The following is a 5,307-nucleotide window of genomic DNA, read 5'->3' as shown; positions in this document are numbered from 1 at the left end:
GGCCCCACGCTTGATAAACACTAACACAGCAAATACCGGCTCTAAGTAAGTTACAATGGTCTGAAGCTGTGAGATCAACAAGAACAACTCTGAGAGCCAATAAATCAGCATTGTGACGAATGACTATTAATCCAGTCAAATCTGTCGTTATCTCAACCCTTCGTGCCCCACGCTGGGCGCCAAAAAGAACTGTCGTGGTTTAAACCCAGTCAGGTAACTCGTTCGCTCACCCCCCCCCCTTCTTTCCCTCCCCCTACTCCCGGAGGGACAGAGAGGAGAATCAAAAAGAATGCAACTCCCACGGGTTGAGATAAGAACAGTTTAGTAACTAAGGTATAACACAAATCACTACTGCTACCACCAATGATAATAATGATAAAGGAAATAACAAGGGAAGAGAATACAACACCTCAGCACCAGCCAACTGATAACTCGCCCCCCAAGCCCAACCAAGCTCCGACCGATACCTCCTCCAACCCTGCAGTCTCCCAGCCCTTCCGGCTAACTCCCAGTTACATCCTGGGCATGACGTGCTGTGGTATGGAATACCTCTTTGGTCAGTTTGGGTCAGGTGTCCTGTCTCTGCTTCCTCCCAGCTTCCCCTCCTCCCTGGCAGAGCACGAGGCTCACAAAGTCCTTGGCCACAAAGTCCTTGGCCAAACCAAAACATCCTTGTTATCAGCTAGGTTCCTGAGCAACCATGAAAGACGCTGCCACAGCCCCACTGCCCTTGGAACCTGCCCCATAGACCTATGGGTCAGCCTCGGACCCTTTTCCCCCCTGCAGGATGGTGGTCAAACCAAAAACCCCCCAAGTGGAACGATGGCTTGAGTCCTTCCCCAAGCTCCCACCCCATTTCTCACCCCACCATCGTTACCCCGCCCCTTATTTACATGCAATTAGCATAGGACCTGCTTTATCCGCACGAAGGGCCGACCTTATTGACACGTTACTTCCTTATTTACGTGTTATTAACGGAGGGCCTGCTTAATTTACATGTCATTAACATAGAGCCGCCCCTATTTGCATGTTCTGACTGGAGGGCCTCCTCTATTTACATATTTATTAACGTAGGACCTAATTTACATACAGGTTGCTGCTCTATTGACAGGGTATTGGGGCAGGACCTACTTCATTTAGGGCCATTATTGTAGGTCCTACTTTATCAGGGGGGTATTATTGTAGGGCCCAATTAATTGGGGGAGTTATTAACGTAGGGCCTACCTTATTTACATGTTCATTACAGTCTCATTACAGGTTATGGTATGTCCTGCTTCATTTACATGTTGTTAGTGTAGGACCTACTGTATTGGGGGTGGTGGTCGCGTCAGGAGCCGCTTTATGGAGTCATTTGCTTAATGTAGGACCTACTTTATGTACCTGTCATTAGGATAGAGCCTAATTTACATATTCCTGCTTTATTGCCAGGTTGTTATTGTAGGTCCTGCTTTATTAGGGGGTTTAATTATGTCAGGACCTGCTTTATTTACGTGTTATTGTAGGCCACGTGTTATCTGTGCATTGTTATTGGAGGCTCTGCTCTGTTGACATGCTGTTACTGGAGGTGGGAGGAGCTTATTAACATGTAAATGTTAACGCATCTCATTAACATGGGCGCAACCTCATTTACATGTAATTAACACAGGACCTGCTTTATTTATGTCTTATTGTAGGCCACGTGTTATCTGTGCATTGTTATTGGAGGCTCTGCTCTGTTGACATGCTGTTACTGCAGGTGGGAGGAGCTTATTAACATGTAAATATTAACGCATCTCATTAACATGGGCGCAACCTCATTTACATGTAATTAACACAGGACCTGCTTTATTTACGTGTTATTGTAGGCCACGTGTTATCTGTGCATTGTTATTGGAGGCTCTGCTCTGTTGACATGCTGTTACTGCAGGTGGGAGGAGCTTATTAACACGTAGACCTGCTTTGCATCTCATTAACATGGGCGCAACCTCATTTACATGTAATTAACACCCTCCCATTGGATGCTGGATCCAGCGACCGGACTGGAAGGGATGGAGTGGGGGGGACACAAGGGAATGAGGGACCCCAAAGCCATGGGAGGGACCCAAATACCCCCCAAACACCCGAAATATCGCCCCATATTTCCCCCCCAAACCTCTCCCTTCACCCCAAACCCATCCAGCATCAACCTGGGAGGCAAGGGGGGCCCCAAACCCAAACGTTGAGGGGAGTTTGGGGTCCAGATCCCATTTTGGGGACCCCAAAAGGGCTGCAGGGACCATGGAGGGGTTGGGGGCACCCCAAAAGGTCTCAGCATTGGGTTTAGGGAGAATCAGGGGGGGCTTTAAGGACCCCTATGAGCTCAGCACCCACTTCAGAAGGAAACCCAGGGGGGTTTAAAGTATAGAGGGGGTCCCTAAAGGGTTCTGGGGTTCAGGAGTGGGGAGGAAAAGATCATGGGGGAGGGCCCAGGGGCAGTTTTGGGTTGCAGGGGGGGAAACCGGGCTGCAGGATGTATTTAGGGGGGTCTTTGGGTGCATGCGGGAATCCATACGGTGGTTTTGGGGTGCACAGTGGATGCTTTTGGGGTGCAGGGGGTTGTTTTGGGGTGCAGAGGGAATCCATTTGGGGTGCAGGGTGTGTTTTGGGTGCAGGGGGGCGGTTTTGGGGTGCACATGGGGGTGATTTTAGGGTGCAGGGGTTGTGTTTTGGGGTGCAGGGGGCATGGTTTTGGGGTGCAGGGGGTTTTGGGGTGCAATGGGGGTAGATTTGGGGTGCACAGTGGGTGTTTTGGGGTGCAGGGGGCGGTTTTGGGGTGCCGTGGGGCTTCTGGGATGCATGGGGGTGGTTTTAGGGTGCAGGGGTTGTGCTTTGGGGTGCACAGTGGGTGCTTTTGGGGTGCAGGGGGGCGGTTTTGGGGTGCCGTGGGGCTTCTGGGATGCATGGGGGTGGTTTTAGGGTGCAGGGGGCATGGTTTTGGGGTGCGGGGGTGGCGTTTTGGGGTGCAGGGGGGATGGTTTTGGGGTGCAGGGGGGTGTTTTGGTCCCTGTGGGACCCCCCAAAACCCCACACAGCCCCCCAAAACCCTCAAACGCTCCCCACCCCGCCCCCCAAACCTGAATCTCCTTGAGGTGCTGGTACCTGAGCCCCGAGTTAAGGAGGAAACCTGGGGGGGGTTAAAGGAAGGGTTGGGGGGGGGTCGGGGAGGATCATGGGAGGGAACTGGGGGTTCCTGGGGATCCCAATGGGATTTGGAGGGGTCCTAAAGGAATTTGGGCTCCTGTGCATGGATCTGGGAGAAGAAAAGGGGTTGGGGGGGGTCACAAGGGGGAACTGGGGGGTGCTGGGGGGTTGTTGGGATCCCAATGGAATTTTGGGGGGGTCCTAACAGGCAAAGGGGTTTGGGGGGGGTCCTGAGGGGTTTTGGAGGCTCCCCAATGAGCTTGGGTGTCCCCCCCCACTTTGGGGTGCAGCGGATACCACAGCAGGTTCCCTTTGATCTTCTTCACATTCCTATAGGAACACCCCCCCCCCCCCCCATGTATTTTAGGGACCGATCCGAGGTTTGGGGTCCCTCCAGATGTTGCAGTTCCTCCCCCCAGATGTTGGGGTGCCCCCCTCACCGCGGGTGCCGCACGTGGCCCATGATGTACTCCCGGATGGGGGCACAGGGCCCCGTGCACAGCCTGGAGGTGGGGGGGAGACAAAGAGAGGGGGTCAGGAGCACCCCAACCCCCCCAGGACCCCAAAAGCCCCCACTGGGGGGTCCCGCGGGCTCCAACCTGCGCAGGTCGGGATCGGAGGGGAGCTCCAGCTCCGCCATGATGGGCGAAATTGGCGCGCTGGGAGCGCCGCGCGGCACGACGGGAGTTGTAGTCCAAGCCGGGCGGCGCCTTAATGGTGCTGTATGGGTGTCGCACTGCATCATGGGAGTTGTAGTCCAGGCTGGGCGACGCCATGACAGGGCTCTCTGGGTGCCGCGTGGCATGATGGGAGTTGTAGTCCTCTCCTGGGCAGAGCCATAACGGATCTCTATGGGCAGCGTGGGGCATGATGGGAGTTGTAGTCCTGGCTGAGCATCGTCATAATGGGGCTCTATGGGGGCAGCGTTGCATGATCAGGGTTGTAGTCCCTGTAGGCTATGGGTCTCTATGGGTCTCTATGGTTCACTTTGGGTCGCTTTTGGGCTCTCTGGGGTGTCTATGGGGTATCTATGGATCTCTATAGGGTCTCTGTAGGTATCTATGGGTCTCTATGGTCTCTAAGGGGCTCTACAGGTCTCTATGAGTCTCTGTGTCTCCCTATAGTCTTTATGGGCCTCTATGGGTCTACATGGTCTCTATGGGTCTCTCTATGGTCTCTATGGGTCCCTGCAGGGTCTGACCATGGAGGGGGGGGTCTCTTTACGAGTCCCTTGGAGGGGGGAGCAGCAGCCGCTCCAGTACCAGGACGCGGGGGCTGCAGGGGGCAGAGCTCAAGACCCCGAGACCCCCCCTCTACCCCCATTGCCCCCATTACCCCAAATTGCTCCCATTGCCCCATTACTGCCATTGCCTCCATATAAAGCCATGGAGCCAGCAGTGGGTGTGATCCTGTCCCTGCCCCATAGGGTTCTATAGGGGTCCATAGGGATCCCATCGCCCCCCATCTCCCTCCTTTCTCCCCCCCCACCGGCCAAAGCGCGCTCTGTTCCTGTCGCCCCGCCTACTTCCACAGCAGCCAATCAGCTCCTGGCTCCGCCCACTGCACCGCAGAGCCAATCAGAACGCAGGGCGGGAGAGTAGCCTCCCCGCTCCCCTCAGCTGACTCCGCCCCCTGTAACGGCCGCAGGTGCGAGGAGAGGTGGGGCGGGGGGCAATGGGGCCTATGGGGGCAAGGGGGCCATGTGGGAGTAATGGGGGCAATGGGGGCAATCGGGGGCTATGGTGTGCAGTGGGGCCAGTGTGGGGTTTATGGGGGCAGTGGGGGTAATGGAGGCAATGGGGGTAATGGGGGGCAATGGGGGCATGGGGGGCAATGGGGGGTAAGTGGAGGGGCAGTGGGGATCCTGGGGTCTCCATGGGGCGAACTGCGGCCCTTTGGGGGATCAAACTTCAGAACTTCATTTCCTCACCTTCATTTCCTCCCTTTTTTCTCCTCCTTTCCCCCATTCCCTCTGCATTTCCCCCATTTCCTGCCATTTCCCCCCATTCCTGCTATTCCTTCCCATTTCCCTCCCATTTCCCACCCTTTCCTCCCTATTTCCTGCCATTCCCCCATTTCTCCCCTATTTTCCCCCACTTTCCCTCCATTTCCCCCCTTTCCCACCATTTCTTCCATTTCCTCCCAAAT

At 55.2% G+C, this 5,307-nt stretch overlaps 1 long non-coding RNA gene across 1 annotated transcript; it reads right to left on the bottom strand.

Moving 5' to 3' along the window:
• Window positions 1-3,082: 3,082 nt before the first annotated feature.
• On the bottom strand, window positions 3,083-3,665 carry LOC130598321 (uncharacterized). Its single transcript, XR_008971981.1, has 3 exons — window positions 3,600-3,665; window positions 3,457-3,489; window positions 3,083-3,117 (listed from the first exon to the last, which is right to left on the bottom strand). It is a non-coding gene; the product is annotated as an uncharacterized LOC130598321 (long non-coding RNA).
• Between the last annotated feature and the right edge of the window lie 1,642 nt (window positions 3,666-5,307).

Source organism: Pezoporus wallicus, unplaced genomic scaffold (genome assembly GCF_028554395.1).
Source record: "Pezoporus wallicus isolate ANWC-B61680 ecotype Strahan unplaced genomic scaffold, APGP_CSIRO_Pwel_v1 contig_8018, whole genome shotgun sequence".
NCBI lineage: Eukaryota > Metazoa > Chordata > Aves > Psittaciformes > Psittacidae > Pezoporus > Pezoporus wallicus.
The sequence above is the reverse complement of the archived record's forward strand: the minus strand, read 5'-3'. Positions and strand labels throughout refer to the sequence as shown.